Source organism: Bos javanicus, chromosome X, assembly GCF_032452875.1.
Source record: "Bos javanicus breed banteng chromosome X, ARS-OSU_banteng_1.0, whole genome shotgun sequence".
Lineage (NCBI taxonomy): Eukaryota > Metazoa > Chordata > Mammalia > Artiodactyla > Bovidae > Bos > Bos javanicus.
In genome coordinates, this window is record NC_083897.1 from 54,470,110 (window position 1) to 54,492,524 (window position 22,415).

Below are 22,415 nucleotides of genomic sequence, written 5' to 3' on the forward strand. Positions count from 1 at the left end.
GAAAATAAATATTTATTAAATCTCTGGACTGCAGAAGACTTTCTATGGTTAGGAATGATGAAAGAAATTATACAGTAAAGGCCAATAACAAAAGACAGCATTGGCAGAAATAAAAGACTAACAGAAAGCTGAGAAATATTATCAACAAATAATAAGACAATAATAATAGCAAACTTTTATTGTAGATAGCTAACATTTACTAATTAAGGTCTTACACAGTACCACGCATATTCTAAGAGCTCAACATGGTTTCATTTCATTCTTATAATAAACCCTGAATAAATAAATAAATAAATAGATCCTGATATTATCCCCAGGTTCTAAAACATTCTTATTTAAGAGGGAAAAAAACAGAAAGCATAAAATGCAAATATACACCTTAATAAATTACTGTACAGCAAACCACCACAAAGATCAAGAAATAAAACATTACTGGAACTCCTGAAATCCCTGTGAGCCGCTGTAAAATCTCAACCTGTTGACTTTCCCCTAAAGGAAACCACTCTCATGATAGTTATAGCTATTACTCTTATGATTAATTATTATTTTATGGCTTTTCTTTAGAGCTTTGATGCTGGGAGCCAGCGTGAGGAACTCCGCCCGTGGCAAAGGTCATGAGGAAGGAGGCTCGACATACGCAAAGGCGGGATCGAGCCTCAGGAGTCCCCCTGGAAATTCTCGAGCATCTACCCCCAAAACCAGAGTCTGCCTACTTTACTGCTTTGTGCTCTCACCTACACCTCTGACTTTACGGGGGGTGCTGTCCCCTGCCACCATCTCTCTCTCTGAAAAAGAGTTAACTTACAGCTCCAGTTAATAAAGTTCCTGGGCGTAACAAAAGTGTTTTAGTTCACAAACCCCTCAGATGGCTCTCTAACTTGACTGACAGGTTTACCCGGACTCCTACAGCTATGCATACGATTGTTTACAGTCTCCCAACCGCGAGAGGCATGGGGCGCTTAAGATATTCAAATAGTATAGAGTCTCTCAGAGAGTTAGAAATTGTCAGAATAGAACTAGTAGAAGATTTCATTGTTGAGCCAATGCTTGCTGCCAAGTTTCCACATCCCCTGTATTGTACCCTAGGAAGTGTATTAATTAATATAGTTGGTATGTAGAAAAAATAAGTAGTGGCCTTGGTGTTAACAACTTTAGACCCTTAAGGTAATAAATTCTTTCCTTTGTTGTAAACCCATTGCACCTTTGCCCTGTAGGAATGCAACTTTATCTAACACCTTCGGAGGATGGCGCCAAACTTTAAAATACTTACTCTTAGAGAAAATAAGTCTAATGGTTGACAAACCTTTGTCAGAGTCATAAAATGTTAACAGGCCTTCTGGCCAGAAGATGATGTAAATCATCTAAACCATTTGTATATGATAAGTTTGCAGAAAAAAAAACAAAAACAAACCCTGGTTTCGATAAGGATCAAAGACTGCTGACTTTGCGTGATTTCACACCCCCTATTATCCTCTATGTGCAACTTAGGGTATAAAAGCCCCTGTTGAAAATAAAGCTACAGGCCTTGCTCACCGAAGCTTGGTCTCCCCATGTTGTTCTTTCTCTCACCTTCTGGCTGAATTCCCATCTGGAGCGTGAAGGCTCGTCAAGCCTACTAATTTTGCCTGGGCTTCTAAGATCTGACTGGGGAGGCCTTAGTATCTTCTCTCCTTCGGGAGAACGGAAGGACGCCTGCGGCCTACGTAGGTGATACAAACTCATTGTCTCGGAGTTTTACTGGTTTTCCACGTAAACCAAGTTATTCAGCCTCTTTTTTCCACTGAATTTTCTCACTGAGCTATCCCTATTTAACCACTCTTTATATCTCTAATTAATACTTAATTAAGCTATTGCTATTCTAAATCGCTGACGCCATCATCCTGAGGGAATCCCTGGATCCAACTGGGGCTGGACCCCGGTACTTTACAACTCAAATATGAATCTCCAACACTGTTTTTTTAAACATTACTTAAACAGAACTAATGATACCAAACTCAAGTCTCTGTGCCCTTCACTTACTCAGCAAGGCCAATTTACCAACACTGGCTGTGATAAAAGTACAGTGTTTATTGCCGGGCACCATGCAAGGAAAACGGGCAGCTCGTGCTCAAAGACTGAACTTCCCAGTGGCTTGCAGAGAATGGTTAAAGGCAACACTTGGGGTAAGGCCTCCAGCTCAATGACTTGCTTTTAACTAGTTGGTGGTGAAGTAATAGTGTGATGTTTTGGGAATCTTAATCATCAACCTTCCTCATTTCTTAATGTGCCCCTAAGACTCTTTAACCTTGAGCTACTATAGACTTTAACATGTAATATTTAAAGGCCAATTAGCTCTCAGTTCAGTTCAGTTCAGTTGCTCAGTCGTGTCCAACTCTTTGTGACCCCACGAATGGCAGCACTCCAGGCCTCCCTGTCCATCACCAACTCCCGGAGTTCACTCAAACTCACGTCCATCAAGTCAGTGATGCCATCCAGCCATCTCATCCTCTGTCATCCCCTTCTCCTCCTGTCCCCAATCCCTCCCAGCATCAAAGTCTTTTCCAATGACTCAACTCTTTGCATGAGGTGGCCAAAGTACTGGAGTTTCAGCTTTAACATCATTCCTTCCAAAGAACACCCAGGACCGATCTCCTTGCAGTCCAAGGGACTCTCAAGAGTCTTCTCCAACACCACAGTTCAAAAGCATCAATTCTTCAGCACTCAGCTTTCTAAGAAATCACAAAATTACCTAAACTTTCAAATAGTTTGGGGAGTTGTATCTAAACTTCTTTAATGGAGCTTTTCAAATACACACAAAGGTGTATCAAATGGTATAATGAACCCCCATTTCCCATCACCCAGCTTCAAGAATTATCAACATTTTTGCCTCTTGATTCATCTATAATCCTTCATATTTTTAATGGGTTATTTTTACAGCACTTACTAAATATCATATCAAATGGTATGATTCTTCTGTACTCTATCCATACTTATATTTCCCCTTTTTCCGTTCTGAATATTTTTTACTGGGGTAAAATTCATATAACATAAAATCTCCCATTTTAAGTGTACAATCTAGTGGCATTTGGAATACATTTTTTAAAATTTTCTCTTTATTCTCAGTAGATTTTTCCAAAAGTTTACTAGTCTTTTGGACAAATTTGGTTTAGCTGACTTTTCTATTGTTTGTTTTCCACTTCATTGATTTCTACTCTTATCTTTACCAGATGTTCCCTTATACCTTAACTAAATTATTATATTGGACATATGCTGCATATATTTTCAGTCTCTTTTGCAGTCTTCATTTAAAATATACACTCTTTGGCTTTAAATATGCTTTTGAGTATTGTTTGAGGTGTATTCTACAAGCCTGGCTGAAACTCAGATCTTTCATTATCATTCAGTTCTACATGTTTAATTATTCATTTCCAGCAGTTTCAGGTACTTCTCTGGCTGAAGACCAATGGCAGAATGCAGCCTCAAGACAATCACAGGTTTCTGTAGACTTCTAGATCCACAAGTTCCAACCATTTTACCATCATCTTAGCTAAATATCACATCTTGAGGTACTCAACTAAAAAAAAGGATGATCTCACTTGCATTTTCTGGAATGAGAAATTTTTTTGGCTTTTTTTTTTGGCTATCCTACATCCTCCTTTTGTGAAAATGCAATTACCCTCAATAACATATGGATGAAAAAGAAGATAATCAGAAATTTAGTTTCAAGCAGGACATGTTGCTACACTGTACTGACTAAACCATATTCTTGAATCTAGCTTTTGGGAGTTGGGTACTGGCTGGGTGATTGGGCACTGTCTGAGCTCTTTGAGTAGTGATACCATGATTCCAATATGAATATTGCACTTTGTATAAAAATGGCCAGTCAGGTTCCCTATGGAGGGGTTGGGCAGTTTGATCAAGAGAGGGGGGACATAATTTGCACAGTCTTGAAACCCTGGCTCTTTTTGTTATAAGTTGTATGAATTTGTGCCCTGTGCTTCACCTTCCTCATTGGTAACCTGGAGAAATAACAGGAAGTCCCTCAAAGGGTTGTGGTAAGAATTAAATGTGTGAGCATTTGCAAAGCTTTAAATAGTGCCTGATGTTCAAGCTGGTTTTAGAAAAGGCAGAGGAACCAGAGATCAAATTGCCAACATCCACTGGATCATGGAAAAAGCAAGAGAGTTCCAGAAAAGCATCTATTTCTGCTTTATGGACTATGCCAAAGCCTTTGACTGTGTGGATCACAATAAACTGTGGAAAATTCTGAAAGAGATGGGAATACCAGACCACCTGACCTGCCTCTTGAGAAACCTGTATGCAGGTCAGGAAGCAACAGTTAGAACTGGACATGGAACAACAGACTGGTTCCAAACAGGAAAAGGAGTACATCAAGGCTGTATATTGTCACCCTGCTTATTTAACTTATGTGCAGAGTACATCATGAGAAACGCTGGACTGGAAGAAACACAAGCTGGAATCAAGATTGCCGGGAGAAATATCAATAACCTCAGATATGCAGATGACACCACCCTTATGGCAGAAAGTGAAGAGGAACTAGAAAGCCTCTTGATGAAAGTGAAAGTGGAGAGTGAAAAAGTTGGCTTAAAGCTCAACATTCAGAAAACAAAGACCACGGCATCTGGTCCCATCATTTCATGCAAAATAGATGGGGAAACAGTGGAAACAGTGTCAGACTTTATTTTTGGGGGGCTCCAAAATCACTGCAGATGATGACTGCAGCCATGAAATTAAAAGACACTTACTCCTTGGAAGGAAAGTTATGACCAACCTAGATAGCATATTCAAAAGCAGAGACATTACTTTGCCAACAAAGGTCCGTCTAGTCAAGGCTATGGTTTTCCTGTGGTCATGTATGCATGTGAGAGTTGGACTGTGAAGAAGGCTGAGCACTGAAGAATTGATGCTTTTGAACTGTGGTGTTGGAGAAGACTCTTGAGAGTCCCTTGGACTGCAAGGAGATCCAACCAGTCCATTCTGAAGGAGATCAGCCCTGGGATTTCTTTGGAGGGAATGATGCTGAAGCTGAAACTCCAGTACTTTGGCCACCTCATGTGAAGAGCTGACTCATTGGAAAAGACTCTGATGCTGGGAGGGATTGTGGGCAGGAGAAGGGGACGACAGAGGATGAGATGGCTGGATGGCATCACCGACTCGATGGACGTGAGTCTGAGTGAACTCCGGGAGTTGGTGATGGACAGGGAGGCCTGGCGTGCTGCGATTCATGGGGTTGCGTAGAGTCGGACATGACTGAGCGACTGAACTGAACTGAACTGAAAGAGTGCCCAGTGTATTTTAAGCACTGTGCCACAGAATACCATTACAACTGCATCAAACACTTCTCTCCAAACTTTCTGAACTGTCTTGTAGATGGATTACCTAAGCCCTCCCTCTCAGCCTCTTCACAGGGAACTTTATTAAATTCAGTAGCTTTAGGCTCCTTTACCCATGTAGAAAAGGGTGAGAATAAAAATCCTTTAAGAGCTAACCAAATAGTTCCTCTTGGAACAGGAACTGTCTTTGCTTAGGAACACACCTGCAGGGATGCTTGTTTAGCTGGGGAAGGGAGTGAGGACCCAGCTGAGATGGCCTGGATCTAGACGAAGATAGCAGCTTTACTTCTCTGCAGAAGGAACTCTGGGAAATGGGAGCTGCTAAGCCAAGGAGGCCAGGAGCTCAAGAGCCAGGCAGGAAGCTGAATGGAAGAGAAGTGTGAGTGAAACTGCCCTGAGATTCATTTGTGTAATTTGCTGATTGGCTAACTTATTGGCTGGCCTTTAAATAAATAATTTGTCTTAACATTGTTCAGTGTAGCATATGTTCAATTAAAATAAAACAGCTTTCAAATACAGAAAGGAACAAAGTAAAAGTGAAAGCTAATCTGATTCCCCACAGTCTAGTCTGGTCTATGTTCTTCCAGATCTGCTTTTATACAAAAACAAACATATAAAAATCAGGTCATAGCAGGCACTTGGCTCTGAGATTTTCTTTCATGTTGTCTGCTGTGTTGAGATGAACTTCCTACACTCTCCCAAACCATCAGCAAGATCCTGCAACCTGCCTTGTGCTGGCAGGTCTTTGGACAAGATATTTGATTTCTGTCAACAGTTTCTTTCAGTGAAACTATCAGGGAGAAATTACAGTTTTACCTCCCTACATTCATATAATATTAATACAGCCACTGCTCATGGTGCCCTTACTCTGTATCTGGCAGTCCCTTCAGTGTTTTACTTCAATTCTCACATTACTTTCTCACAACAACCCTTTGGAAGTCAGTCCCACTATTATTGCCATGTGGGTTCACAGACAGGATGTGAGAGGCCCAAAAGCTAAAAACAGGATCAATAAGAAGGAAAATAAACATGTCAGAGGCAGGACTTACACCTGCAATGTCTCTTTAAATCCTCGTCATGATGTTATGAGGGAGCTGTCACCACAAACGAGGCAACTAAGGCTGCAGGGTTTACAGAGCTGAAGCCACCGAGAACCTAGCAGTTTTATAACTATATCCCTTCCTGCTGAACTGATGAAAGCAAGCAAGCAAAAAAGCAAAGATTTAAATGAATGGAGATGAGAGGATAACAGATAGGAAGGCCAGGGGTCTCCAAACAGAGGAAATAAGCTGCAAGTGTCAGACATTTTTTCTCTCTCTCTTAAATGGCAGGAGGAAACAAACTAGTGTTATATTTCCCCCCTTCTTTATACAAATTTTAAAAGAGGTTTCTCTTAAAATTCTGTGTTGCCATAATGACACCTGGTTCTACCTGAACTTTTCTCAAACCTTGAGCTAACCAATGCATTTTTCTTATGGAAATGTTTGTCTTAAGCTATGTTAATGTACTATGCATTTATCCTAGACTCTGTATTCAGTTTGGTTCCACCTAAAGGCTCAGAACTGACTTGACAAACCAGTATGTTATACGCATACATTGTTTCCCTAATCTATGTTAACGAAAGTATATATTTGTTTGGAAATCTGCCTTTCTTCAAGATTTATGTCAATCGTTTCATGGTCCAGGATGACTCACCTGGTGCCAATGTTATCTCAATGCATGTTGTGGGTGAGGGCCCTGGTGACATTCTCTGAGTTTTGAGACATTTCCTTTCTCTAATTAGCAGACTGCTAGTAGCTATATAATATCCAGCTAAAGGCTAGCAGCGGGGCACTCTTTCTACCCACTTCTGATGTCTATGTCAGAAGCTTTCTCTATCTCCTTTATACTTTAATAAAACTTTATTACACAAAAGCTCTGAGTGATCAAGCCTTGTCTCTGGCCCCAGATTGAATTCTTCTCCTCCAGAGGCCAAGTATCCTGGCATCTTTCGTGGTTCAGCAGCAACCTTTCAGAGAGACATGCAGCATTCACTGACTGGAAGACTTAATACAGTAAAGACATCAGTTCTCCCCAAAGTGATCTCTAGGTTTAAAACAATTAGTACAAGTAGCTTAGCGGTAAAGAATCTGCCTGCTAATGCAGGAAATGCAGGAGATGTGGGTTCCATCCCTGGGTCATGAAGATCCCCTAGAGAAGGAAATGGAAACCCACTGCAGCATTCTTGCCTGGGAAATCCCATGGACAGAGGAGCCTGGCGGGCTACAGTCCATGGGGTCACAAAGAGTCAGACACAACTTAATCAATAAACAACAACAACAGTGCACTCACTAGAATATTAAATACCTGTAAAGCATTTACAGGGCTTCCTAGTTGGCTGAGTGGTAAAGAATCCTCCTGCCAATGCAGGAGTCTCAGGAGACGTGGGTTCAATCCCTGAGTTGGGAAGGTCCCCTGGAATAGGAAATGACAACCCACTCCAGTATCCTTGCCTGTCATGGATAGAGGAGTTTAGCAGACTACAGTCCATGGGGTCACAAAGAGTTGGATATGACTGAGTACACACACATATACCCAGGAAGATTTTCATAGATATAGAGAAGCTTATTCTAAACTTTTTGAGGAAATTCAAAGTAACTATGATAGCTAAAACAATTCTGAAAAAAAAAAATAAACTGAGAAGAATCACTCTACCTAATGATAAGATTTATTATATAGATATAGCAAATTGAGACAGTGTGATATTAGAGGAATGAGAGACACAGGTCAGAGGAAACAAAGAAAGAACCCAGAAACAGACCAACACAAATATACCCAACTGATTTTTGACAAAGGTGTAAAAAATTTCAATATTAGAATACCTTTTTTAAAAATGGTGCTTGAACAATGGGAAAAAAAAAAACCTTCAACCTGAACCTTGCATAAGATACAAAAATAAACTAAAAAATGAAACATGGACTTAGGTATAAAATATAAAACTTTAAAACTTTTAGTCAGAAAACATGAGGAAAATCTTTGGGACCTCGATCTTGCTGAAAAGATCTAAGAACTAGATACCAAAAACCATAACATACATCACAACAAACTGTAAAAAATTCTTAAAGAGATGGGAATACCAGACCACCTTGCCTGTCTCCTAAGAAACCTGTATGCAGGTCAAGAAGTAACAGTTAGAACTGGACATGGAAAAATGGACTGATTCAAAATTGGGAAATGAGTGTATCAAAGCTGTATCCTGTCACCCTGATTATTTAACTTATATGCAGAGTGTATCATGCAAAATGCCAGGCTGGACAAAGCACAAGCTTGAATCAAGACTGCCAGGAGAAATATCAATAACCTCAGATATGCAGATGATACCACTTTAACGGCAGAAAGCAAAGTGGAACTAAAGAGCCTCTTGATGAAGGTCAAAGAGAAGAGTGAAAAAGCTGGCTTAAAAGTCAACATTCAAAAAACTAAGATCATGGCATCTGGTCCCATCACTTCATGGCAAATAGGGAAAAAATGGAAACAGTGGCAGATTTACTTTCTTGGGCTCCAAAATCACTGCCAATGGTGACTGCAGCCATGAAATTAAAAGATGTTTGGTCCTCAGAAGAAAAGCTATGAAAACCTAGACAGTGTTCTAAAAAGCAGAGACGTCACTCTGCCGACAAATGTCTGAACAGCAAGGTATAGCTTTTCCAGTAGTCATGTATGTATGTGAGAGTTGGACCATAAAGAAGGCTGAGCACCGAAGAATTGATGCTTTTGAACTGTGGTGCTGGAGAAGACTCTTGAGAGTTCCCTGGACTACAAGGAGATCAAACCAGTTGATCCTAAAGGAAGTCAACCCTGAATATTCCATTGGAAGGACTGAGGTTAAAGCTGAAGCTCCAACACTTTGGCCACCTGATGCAAAGGGCTGACTCACTGGAAAAGAACCCTGATGCTGGGAATGATTGAGGACAGGAGGAGAAGGGGAAGACAGAGGATAAGATGGTTGGATGTATCATCGACTCAACGGATATGAGTTTGAGCAACCTCTGGGAGACAGTGAAGTACAGGGAAGTCTGGAGTGCTGCAGTCCATGGGGTGGCAAAGAGCTGGACATGACTTAGTTACTGAACAACAAAGGAAAAAAAATTATTAATTGGATTTCACCAAAATTAAGAATTCTTGTGCTGTAATACAGCCTGTTAAGAGGATGAAAAGACAAGCAACAGATTTGGAGAAAATATCTGCAAACCTTATACCCATCAAATAATTGGTTTCTAGAATATATAACAAATTCTCACAACTCAACAGTAAAAAACACATGTATACCTGTGGCGGATTCATTTTGATATTTGGCAAAACTAATACAATTATGTAAAGTTTAAAAATAAAATAAAATTAATTAATAAAAAAAAATGATACAATGAGAACATTAGCAAAAGACATGAACAGAATCTCACCAAAGAAGACATATGGATGGCAAAGTAGCACATGAAAAGATGTTCAATATCATTACCTAATTAGAGTAATGCAAATAAAAACCACAATAAGCTACAATTATGTACTCATTAGAATGGGTAAAATATAAAATAGTAATACCAAATGTTGGCAAAGCTGTGGAAAATAGGATCTTGTATACAATACTGCTAGGAATGTAAAATAGTAAGGCTCTAGGAATCATCCTAGCAGTTTCTTATAAAACTAAACACACATTTACCATATGACCCCACAAGTAAACTCTTGAGCATCTATCCCAGAGAAATGAGAAGAAGCTGTGGTGCGTATACACGATGCAATATTACTCAGCTATAAAAAAGAACGCACTTGAGTCAGTTCTAATGAGGTGGATAAACCTAGAACCTATTAAGCAAAGTGAAGTAAGTAAGGAAGAGAAAGACAAATATCATGTATTAATACATATATATATGAAATCTAGAAATATGGTATGGATAAACCTATCTACAGGGCAGCAATGGAGATGCAGACATAGAGAATAGACTTTTGGACACAGTGAGGGAAAGAGAAGGGGGATGATTTGAGAAAGTAGCATTGAAACATATACATTACCATATGTAAAATAGATAGCCAGTGGGATTTTGCTGTATGATGCAGGGAGCTTAAATCAGGTGCTCTGTGACAACCTAGAGGGGTGGCGTGGGGAGGGAGGTGGGAGAGAGGTGAAAGACAGAGGGGACATATACATAGCTATGGCTGATTCATGTTGATGTATGGCAGAAACCATCATAATATTGTAAAGTAACTACCCTCCAATTAAAAATAAAAGATTAAAAAAACCTGTATATGAATAATCAGAGCAGCTTTATTCATAATAGCAAAAGCAGGAAACAACCCAAATGTCCTTCAATTAGCGACTGGATAAATAAACTCTGGTATATCCATCCAGTGGAATACTACTCAGCAATAAAAAGAAACAAACTATTAATATAGTGACTAGGATGGACCTCCAAGGGCATTTCACTCAGTGAAAAAAGTCAATCCCCAAAGGTTACATATTATAGGATTCCATTTATATAAATGCCAAACTATAGAGACTGAGAAGAGATTAACTGTTGCCAGGGTATAAAGATGGAGCTGGGGGCTGAGAATATAAAGGGGTAGCACAAGGGAGCACTTTTGGGATAACTGGAAGTGTTAGTCACTCAGTCCTATTTGACCCTTTGAGACCCCATGACTGTAGCCTGCCAGGCTCCTCTGCCATGAAATTCTCCAGGCTGAAGTGGGTTGTCATTCCCTTCTCCAGCGTATCTTCCTGATCCAGGGATCTTACCCGGGTCTCCTACATTGCAGGCAAATTCTTTACTGTCTGTGCCACCAGGGAATAACTGAGATAACTGAACAGTTTTATATATTGACTGTGGTGGTGGTTATACAAATCTATACATGGGGTAAAACTGGATAGAGCTACATGCATGCACAAAAATTAAAGTATGTAAAAAGTGACAACAACCGAATAAGGTCTATAATCTAATTAACAATACTGTACCAATATCAATTTCTTGGACTTGACATTTTACAGTTACATAAGATACCATCATTGGGGAAATCTGATGACAAGCACATGGATCTCTAAGCACTGCTTTTGCAACTTCCTGTGAGGTCATAATTATTTAAAAACAAAAAAGGTTTTTTAAAAAGTTGTTATGGGATTTCCAGAGTTTCAGAAAGTAGCCTTGGTGACTTTAATTACTAGAATCATTCTGTGCTAGTTCCTTTTCATGCATAGCTGGAGTAGTTTAAAACTTTCTCTTCCTTCTGGCAAGTTTTACAAACGTGTTCAAAGGAAGTACACTAGTGCTTCTTTTTAAAAATTCTGACAGCTTTTTTATAATATAGTTTAAAATGTGAACACAGTAAAAAGAGATCACTACTATTTTCTTGGACCATAAGCCTTTCATTTATGTAGGTTACAGATCTACTAATATTTACTATATTCAAAATAAAAACTGAAAATATCTAAAAATATTTATTAATTCATTAAAATAACAATAAATCCACTACATGTTAACATAAACAATACATTTTATTAAAATAACTATTTTCCAAAATAAAAAAAAATTTAGAAATGTTTTCTTTTTTGAAAAGCTCTGTAATGTTTGCCTTAATATAAGACAGCTAGACTCTTACTTGCTTCATCACTGTGGTATCGTTGTGGTTATTTTGTTTGACATATATGAAGAAAATTTAACCTTATGGAGATATGTAGTGGGAAAAAGGACGAGTTCCCAGGCACTTTGAATGGATTTCAGGTGTCAGGTGTCTCCAGGGTCCTCAGACCACACTTGGAGAATCACTGTGCTGGAGACACATACTGAAATATTTACAAAGGAAATGTTAGGATGTCTGAAATTTGCATTAAAATACTTCAACACACACACACACATCAATTCTCATTATATGGGGTAGTTATATCCAATAAAATTACCTTGAGCAGTGAACTAGCAAATACTGAGCCACCGCTCCTAGTGGACATACAGAGTGACGTTCCTGCAAACCCCTGGTCACATTCTCATCAACCAATCAACATATAATCTTTTTTTGCCACTTTATTTATTTAAATTGAAGGATAATTGCTTTACAGAATTTTGTGGTTTACTGTCAATCATGAACAAGAATTAGCCATAGGTACATTTGTGTTTCTGTTTAAAGACATCTCATTTTATAGTTCTTAAAATAATGAATTATATATGCACTATTCCTTTATCATACTGAGAAGGGTCTAACATTTTCCTGACCTGAGTAACAAGAACTTAAATTTCTTTGGCTCTCAGCCTCAAAACAATGTTGTTTATAATGCTTTGTAAAGTTTGATTGCCATCTTATGAATCCACAAATTTAGCTAGTTATCCATCTTTTCCATAGTTTCATTGCACACAACAGATAGTGTTTTAGTGATTTCTGGATGGTGTCACATATAGGTCAGCAAATTTCCTCTTCCCTTGTCTTGATTTACCTTATTGTTAAATCAAGAAATTGAACTCACAGCCAACATCACCATAACTCATGCCTGAAGGAAACTTATCTAATACATGCATTTTTCTCTGTAAACCACATCACAGTCTTCTTATTATGTCAGCTTCTGAACTCTGTTCACTCCCTTACCTTGACTGAGGCATATGGCATCCCAATTAATGTTTTCTTTTCCATCCTCAAGTTTTTCCATTACCTAAAGTAATTTCAAGTTCCATGTTTTCACTCATGCAGTACCCTGGCCTCTCATTCTCTTGATTTTCTTGTCTGTCTCCAACGACTTTCTTCCATGTTCATACCCTGAACTTTGTGATCATCTAGAATTCTTTATCCTTGAAACAGTTTAGTCTACTTCTGTCTCTCCAGCTCATTCTCTCTCTTATTCACACTGCACTAATTCTTCAACCTTATCAAGACCTCCTTGATCCATTCATTTTTCTCCCAGTATGGCTTATCATTTCCTTATTTTTTACTTTATATCTTATAATTAATCACTTTAACCTCTCTGACCAATACTCTCACCAAACCTTGACCTAAGACATCAGCTCTGATTCCATGCAAGGATAGTCTTTTCTCTTTATGCCATGACTTTAAAATATCAGGCTTCCCAGGTGGCTCAGTGATAAAGACTGCCTGCCAACACAGGAGACACAGGAGATTCAGGTTCAATTCCTGGGTAGGGAAGATACCATGGAGGAGGGCATGGCAATCCACTCTAGTATTCTTGCCTGGAGAATCCAATGGACAAAGGAGCCTAGTGGGATGCAGTGTGTGTATCCTTAAAGAAAATATCATAGGTATAATGATCAGCGCTCTCTCATTTTTGTGGTTTTCAATCCAATAATGCATGGAAATCCACCAGGCACAAAATCCACAAAATTTTAGTCAGTTTCTGCTCTCACTTCTCAAAACAACTCTTCTAAATCTTCATTACCATCCTCAAGCCCAATACCTATTTCTACTCACAACATTCTCATTAGACAGAACAAACTCTTAGTTAACAGGAAAAATAGAACTAAGGATGGAAATTCTAGTCATTTCCTGGTCCGGATTAAGTGAATAAGCCAAAGAAGTGCCACAGTCATCAGTGCTTGGGAGATCCATTACTGTCTAACTAACCTTCATATATTCTCTTAATTACAGTAATAAGAAAGTCTGACATTTTTAAACATCCAGAAGAGGGCAGACATCTCTTATTTTAGAGACTAAAGTGCCCCACTTCCCTTATGCCTAACATCAGCTCCTCTACTTGAGTTTTGGATCTCATCCCTGCCCTTCTCAAAATCTCACACATCAATGTGAGATAGCCCCTCTCTTCTGTATCTTCAGCTTCCTCCATCTCCTAGATCCCTCCACCAAAACATGCAAACATTCTCAAGTATCTACCACCTTAAAAAAAATCTGCCCACAATCTTATGAGACTTTCTAGCTGCCATCTGATCTTTCCCTCTCCAAGCTTACTGGAAGTATAACATGCATTTACAATCTTTATTATTTCAATACCCAAGTGAAGTGAAGTGAAAGTTGCTCAGTCATGTCTGACTCTTTGTGACCCCATGGACTATACAGTCCATGGAATTCTTCAGGCCAGAATACTGGAGTGGGTAGGCATTTCCTTCTCCAGGCAATCTTCTCAACCCAGGGACAGAACCCAGATATCCCCCATTGCAGGTGGATTTTTTACCAGCTGAGCCACAAGGGAAGCCCAAGAATACTGGAGTGGGTATCCTATTCCTCCTCCAGTGGATCTTCCTGACCCAGGAATCGAACCAGGATCGCCTGCATTGCAGGCAGATCCTTTACCAACTGAGCTATCAGGGATTCAATGTCCAATGTTCCAGTTATACACGGCTGTTTAATAAACCACCCCCAAACACAGGAATGAAAACAATAAGCATTCTATTATTGTCATGATTGGGTGGATGAGAAATTTGAGCAAGTCTTACTGGACAATTTTCCTGCTCCATATGGCATCTACTGGAGTCACCTAGTGATGTCCAACTGGTGGCTAAGTTGATCTGGTGGAGCCAGGATGGTTTCCTTTATGGCTGGTGCCTTGGTAGAGATTTCTGGAACGCTGGGTGCAGCTAGGCTTCATGCTCTGTCCATGTTGTCTTGAAATCTCTCCATGTGGTCTCTCTAACAGGGTGATGAAAGTTCTTAAATGATTGCTCATAGCCCTAAAAGACCAAAGTGAAAGTAGTAAGGTTTCTTATGACCCAACCTTGTAAGTCAAGCAGCATCACTTCTTGCATTCTATCAGTTAAACTTATATACAGAGCTCACCAGATTCAAGACCAGGTGACTAGACAGAGGTATGATTACTGACAGGAACTGTTAACAGGGAACATAGGATGAAGTCTACCACACACTCACACTCCTCAAACTGCCATGTAGCAATGCCCCATGCCACTGAAACTGTGATCCCTGAGGTGAAGACCTCTTAGTTGTTAAATCCAATGCCTGCTTAGTACTTGCTTTGCTTGCTTTTTCTGCTAAACTGGAATCTACTGACCACTAACTCATTCATGAAATTCTCCTCCCCTGTTTTTTGTATACCACCTCTCCTTGTGTGCCTTGAATTTTTCTGGCTGTTTCTTAGTCTCCTAAAGTGACTCATTTCTTATGGTTCTCCTTTAACTACTGGGCCTTGTTATCAATCATTTTCTTACTCTGTTATCTGGTTATATCATCTACACCCATGGACTCATCTATCATTTAGCCACCAGAGATTCTGCATTATACATCTCCATCCCAGCTCTCTCTCCACTAATCCAGACTTATACGTACTCAGACTGAATGTCCCACAGATTCCTCAAACTTGGCCATGTACTCACAGGGCAGTTTCCCAACAGTTCAAACTAAAAGAACTAAATAGAAATTTTGGCTGCTACTTACTGCAGGGGAAATTGAGTATAGAATCTGAGTTCTGTCAAGCTAACTACCTGCTAAAACAAAAAAATCAATACTCTTCCGAGGGACACAATGGAATCCAGATTCTCTACAACATGTCCTCCAAGAAATTCAAATGACTGAGCATATTGTAAACAGATAAACATTACCCATACTGAAGAAAAAAAGATAATCAGTGAAAACCAGCCCCTAGAGATCTAGATGTTAGAATTAAGGCAGAGGAGTTTTTAAGCAGATATTACACATATGTTCAAGGACAAACAGACTCAAGGGATTAGATCTGATAGACAGAGTACCTAAAGAACTATGGATGGAGGTTTGTAACACTGTATAGGAGGTGGTGATCAAAACCATCCCCAAGAAAAAGAAATGCAAAAAGGCTAAATGGTTGTCAAAGGAGGCCTTTCAAATAGCTGAAAAAAGAAATGAAAGGCAAAGGCAAAAAGAAAAGATATACGCATCTGAATGCAGAATTCCAGAGAATAGCAAGGAGAGATAAGAAAGCCTTAAATGAACAATGCAAGGAAGTAGAGGAAAACAATAGAATGGGAAAGACTAGAGATATCTTCAAGAAAATTAGAGATACCAAGGGAACATTCATGCAAAGATGGGCACAATAAAGGACAGAAACCATATGGATCTAAAAGAAGCAGAAAATATTTAGAAGAGGTAGCAGGAATACACAGAAGAACTACAAAAATGGTCTTAGTAACCCAGATAACCACGATGGTTTGATCACTCACCTAAAGCCAGACATCCTGGAGTGTGAAGACTTAGGATGCTTTTACTATGAACAAAGCTAGTGGAAGTGATATAATTCCAGCTGAGCTATTTCAAATCCTAAAAGATGATGCTTTGAAAGTGATGCACTCGATATGCCAGCAAATTTGGAAAACTCAGCAGTGGCCACAGGACTGGAAAAGGTCAGTTTTCATTCCAATCCCAAAGAAGGGCAATGCCAAAGAATACTCAAACTACTGCATAATTGTACTCATTTCACATGCTAGCAAGGTAATGCTCAAAATCCTTCAAGCTACACTTCAGCAGTACATGAACTGAGAACTTCCAGAGTACAAGCTAGATTTAGAAAAGGCAAAAGAACCAGAGATCAAATTGCCAACATCCACTGGATCATATAAAAAGCAAGGGAATTCCATAAAAATATCTACTTCTGCATCATTGGCTATGCTAAACCCTTTGATTTTGTGGATCACAACAAACTATGGAAAATTCTTAAAGAGATGGGAATACCAGACCACCTTACCTACCTTCTGAGAAACCTGTATGGAGGTCAAGAAGCAACAGTTAGAACTGGACATGGAACAACAGACTGGTTTAAAATTGGGAAAGGAGTATGCCACGGCTGTATATTGTCACCCTGCTTATTTAACTTCTATGCAGAGGACATCATGCAAAATGCTGGGCTGGATGAAGCACAAGCTGGAATCAAGATTGTCGGGAGAAACATCAATAACCTCAGATATGCAGATGACACCACCCTAATGGCAGAAAGTGAAGAGGAACTAAAGAGCCTCTTGATGAAGGTGGAAGAGGAGAGCAAAAAGTTGGCTTAAATCTCAACATTCAAAAAATGAAGATTATGGCATCCGGTTCCCTCATTTCATGGCAAATGGATGGGAAAAAATAGAAACAGAGACAGACTATTTTCTTGGGGTCCAAAATCACTGCAGATGGTGACTACAGCCATGAGATTAAAAGATATTTGCTCCTTGGAAGAAAAGCTATGAAAAACAGACAGTATATTAAAAAGTAGAGACATGACTTTGCCAACAAGGTCTGTATTGTCAAAGCTATGGTTTTTCCAGTAGTCATGTATGGATGGAGATGGACCATAAAGAAGGTTGAGTGCTGAAGAATTTATCCTTTTAAACTGTGGTTTTAGAGGACTCTTGAGAACCTCTGGGACTACAAGGAGATCAAACCAGTCAATCCTAAAAGAAATCAACCCTGAATATTCATTGGAAGGACTGATGCTGAAGCTGAAGCTCCAATACTTTGGCCACCTGATGTGAAGAGCTGCTGCTGCTGCTGCTGCTAAGTCACTTCAGTCATGTCCAACTCTGTGCGACCCCAGAGACAGCAGCCCACCAGGCTCCCCTGTCCCTGGGATTCTCCAGGCAAGAACACTGGAGTGGGTTTCCATTTCCTTCTCCAATGCATGAAAGTGAAAAGTGAAAGGGAAGTCGCTCAGTCGTGTCCGACTCCCAGCAACCCCATGGACTGCAGCCTACCAGGCTCCTCCATCCGTGGGATTTTCCAGGCAAGAGTACTGGAGTGGGGTGCCATTGCCTTCTCCGATGTGAAGAGCTAACTCATTAGAAAAGACTCTGATGCTGGGAAACATTGAGGGCAGGAGGAGAAGGGAACGACAGAGGATAAGACGGTTGGATAGCATCACTGATTCAATGGACATGAGTTTGCACAAACTCTGGGAGATAGTGAAGTACAGGGAATCCTGGGGTGCTGCAGACCATGGTGTCACAAAGAGTAGGTCACAAGTCAGCAACTGAAGAACAAAAGATATAGAGGAAAATATCCTCATAATGAACAGGGACATTTTACATTCCATCCAGGTTCAGTTCAGTTCAGTTGTGTCTCTTTGAGACCCCATGGACTACATACAGCACGCCAGGCTTCCCTGTCCGTCACCAACCCTCAGAGCTTGCTCAAACTTATGTCCATTGAGTCAGTGATGCCATCCAACCAGTGGTTGGTGATGCCATCCATCCGGGTAGAGATGATCAATATGCAGATACGCGCAACTGATTCAAGGTCTAGAAAAGACATGGTAAACCCGGCCAGGAACTACAGTACCCACTGATATCACCTTAGTTCAGATTTTCATTGTTCTTCGTGTAGACTATTAAAACAGCCTCATAAATTATCTTCCTGCTTCTGGTTGCTATTTACTATGACCACCACCCCCAAATACACACACACACCTTAAGCATATCCACACTGATTCGAGAGTTAACTTTTAGAACACAGCTTTAATCAGGATTTTACTGATTGCAAGTTGACAGAAATACAGCTTTAACTTGAGCACAAGAGGGAATTTATCAGAAGTCTCTAAGGGCAAGATTGTAGATGAGTCTCAAGGACAAGACCAGAGGCTTGAACACCAATAGGAGTTTACAGTTCATTCTACATGCTGATTGCATTCTCTAAAGACATGCTTCTTCCTTGTAGTTGTAAAAGGGCCAATGGTTTCTGGCCACACATCTACAAGCTGTCCCACAAAAGTGGGACACAGTATTTTCCCCCATTTAAGTTGGTGAAGAGAAGGATTCAGATTGTTCTGATTTACATCACATGCCTGTATATTAACCCATCAGATCAACTGTGACTAGGGAGATGATAGGGTACTTGGATTGGAAGCCCAAACTAAAACAGGCATTGCTGGTCAGGAGAGGAGCAGTACTCCCCTAAAACAGAGGGTTTTGCTTCCAAGGGAGGGGAAAGACCTTGGGCAAACAAAAATAATAAAGGCCTAACAGGTTTCCTGTATTCTCTACCTCCACTGCTGGTAACCCCATCCTCCTTGCAATTACCCATGGCAGAGTTCTGGAATTTCTCTTATAGCAGACTGCCAGTTGGCCCCAATATCTGTTTTCTTTCCCTCCACCCGGCATTTTGCTGCTTACAGCATGAACATGATGGCTGGAGCTCTATCGGGTACCATGGAGTCAAGTGCCATATTGTGGAGATGACTGGCCATTAAGCCTTTTAGGTTTTGATTAATTTCTTTCTTTAATGAAAGAGAAATGAATTTCTATCCTGTTTGTTGTTTAGTTGCTCAGTCGTGTCCAACTCTTTGCAACCCCATGGACTGTAGCCCACCAGGCTCCTCTGTCCATGAGATTTCCCAGTCAAGAATATTGAGGAGTATGTGCTGAAGGAAGAATATTTCCTTCTCCAGGGGATCTTCCTGACCCAAGGGTCAAACTCATGTCTCCTGTTTGGCAGGCAGATTCTTTACCACTGAGCCACCACAGAAACCCTCTACCCTGTTTAATCTGTTCTTATTTTGGATGCCTGATAGCTCATAGCTGAACCTAATCCTAACCCCCTCACTCCTCACATCTAATCAAGGCAAAACAAAATCTAGAAGAGTGGCATGCAGTGAAACAGGTTAGAGTGGATTAGAACCAACCACCTGGACTTGAATCTAGGCTCTGATCTAGGCTCTGTCATTTACCAGCTCTCTGACCACCTGCAAATTGTTTTCTCTCTCTGTACCTCAGCTTCCTCAGGCATAAAATGAGGTCAACAACGTTATCTACCCCATAGATGGGTTGTGAGAATGATGTGAGATAATTCATATAAGCACTGAGAGTAGTGCCTGGCTCATAATAAGGGCTCACTGAGTGTTAGCTACCATTTTCAGTGCCCGCCAATTTTACCTGCTAAAGATCCTATTCCTCCACAACATCCTATGCAGCATCCTGCCTCAGCCTGATTTTTCTGGAACACTCCAATCTGACCAGGTCACTCCTTTTTGAAACCTCTTGATGACTCTCCATTATCTACAGAATGAAGGCTTAACTCCATAGGTGGGTGACCAAGGCCCTTTTGGATGAGGGACCAACTGGCCTTTTGATGCCCACCACCTGCCACTCCTTCACGACTGACCACACTCTGACCACAGCACTGAGCTGTCTTCTGTCACCACCTCTTGACCTACCTCAAGAGTGTCAACCACTCCCACTCCCTCTCTCCTGAACTTTTTCCTCTTTTGGCTTCTGTGGCACCACACACTCTCCTGATTTTCTTCCAATCTCCCTGGCTGTTCCTTTTTCATCCTTCTCATGGGCTTCTCATTCTCCACTCCCTTGGTAAGTGTCAGAGTTCCCTCCTGAGTCCACTCCCTGCATGTCTTCTTGCCAGTGAGGGCATCCACCATCAGGCTTTCAAGCTCTACCTTCATGCTGTGTTCCCCTGATCTCCTTTCCTGACCTCCGACCTGGGCTCTGGTCTCCCACATTCTCCTGAAGATCACACAGACACAACTTAGCATCTCCAAAATGGAACTCATCTTCCACCCCAAACTCGCTTCTCCTCTTTGCACTGAATCTATTTGTGGCACCACCATCATCAAAGCCAGAAACACTCATTCTCTACATCTAACAAATTAACAAATACTGCCAAACTCATATCCCCAGTAACTCTCCAATCTGTCTTCTCCTCTCCATACTCACCACCATTGCTTTAGTCTGGCTCTCCAGCAAAGGTCCCTTCTCTGCCTCCAGTCTCTCATGCCTTCAATCCAAATGATGACATGTGCCACCAACCTACAGTGATAGTCTTAACGTGCTGCTGCCCTGCTTGAAACTCTTCACTGGTTTCCCCTGCCCACTCTGACGAAATTATTCCTTTCCCCATAGTTGTTAAACACCTACTATGTACCAAGGACTATACTTGGTATTAAGAATACAAACTGGTCCCTGCCTTCTGCCACTTATCTGGTATGAGAGAAAAAACCACACACTAATAAAATACTAAGTCTTGCAACAGATATATTCACAGAGCATCATAGGAGCATAAGACTGAGTTCCTTGAAGCAGAGACTTGGGTGTTTATCTTTGCATCCCCAACAACTGGTACCAGGTCTGATTCAATAGAGAATTGTTTTTGAATACTCAACAGATTATCTCTTGATCCTCAGTTTCCCTCTACGTAAAATGGCTCATAGCTCACATATCAAAAGAATTAAATGTATGAACTCTGTTGGAATCCTGATTTGAATTAACCAAATGCAGTTTTTAAAATTAGACATCTAGGTAAATTTGAACAGAAGGTATCTATTTGATAATATTAGGGTATTATTTCTTGGGGGTTTTAAAAGTGTTATAATGATACTGTGATGTTTAAATTTTTTTTAGAGAAATGTAAGGAAGCATTTTAAAATGAAATTATGCAATGAAAAATCATCTGGGATTTGCCTGAAAATAATTCAGTGGTGTTGGGTGGGAGGTATCGCAGAAATAAGACTGGCAGCGCCTATGTTAATAACTGCTGAAGCAAGATAACGGACAAAATAAATGACAAAATTAATCTCTCAAGGTTCTGTTGCCATTCAACAATGTGACTATATAACATTTCTGATATAGTGCCTGCTGTTTCAAAAAAGGGTAGTTTTGCTTCTCCCCCTTACTCTTTTAGTTTCATCCAGGGCAGAGCAGGAGAAACAAGGCAATGGTGTGGGAGTCAGAAGTCCAAAACGCAGAGAACTGGAAATATACTCAGCATTGTCTCTCTCTCTCCTCTCGCCTGATAAAGACAGAGTAGCTTAAGCATCAGATGGCTCCCAAGTAGCCTTGGGTTTGGACATGAGTTTAAGCAAGCTCCAGTTTAAGCAAGCTCCAGGAGTTGGTGATGGACAGGGAAGCCTGGTGCGCTGCAGTCTATGGGGTTGCAAACAATCGGACAGGACTGAGTGACTGAACTGCACTGAGCCTTGGGTAGGAATGGCAGTGCTCCAAAACCAGCAGAACAAGACGGAAGAAGTCATAGCTTGAGTTTCTGTGGAGAGGAGAGAAAAACTGCGTCAGACAGAAACATGAACTCTTGGCTGGAAAGGGCTCCTCTGCTGGTTGAATCCCTGTGTAGTAGTGCCACCTGGTGGCTCCATAGCATCGCTTTACCTAGTTTTGGGATGCAGTTGACTCTCATAGATCTGAC

General features: G+C 40.5%; 1 protein-coding gene across 2 annotated transcripts in view; it reads right to left on the reverse strand.

Moving 5' to 3' along the window:
- Positions 1 to 22,415, reverse strand: part of SLC25A53 (solute carrier family 25 member 53) — a 59,325-nt gene that overhangs the window by 17,392 nt on the left and 19,518 nt on the right. Inside the window, exons 2-3 of one of the 2 annotated variants that reach the window (XR_009734930.1) lie at positions 14,747 to 14,980; positions 164 to 12,141 (exon numbers count right to left, since the gene is read on the reverse strand). The gene's annotated coding sequence lies outside the window, so the exon portion shown is untranslated. Of the gene's footprint in view, positions 1 to 163; positions 12,142 to 14,746; positions 14,981 to 22,415 lie in introns of those variants that run through there. The other variant, XM_061409295.1, reaches the window with a different exon arrangement.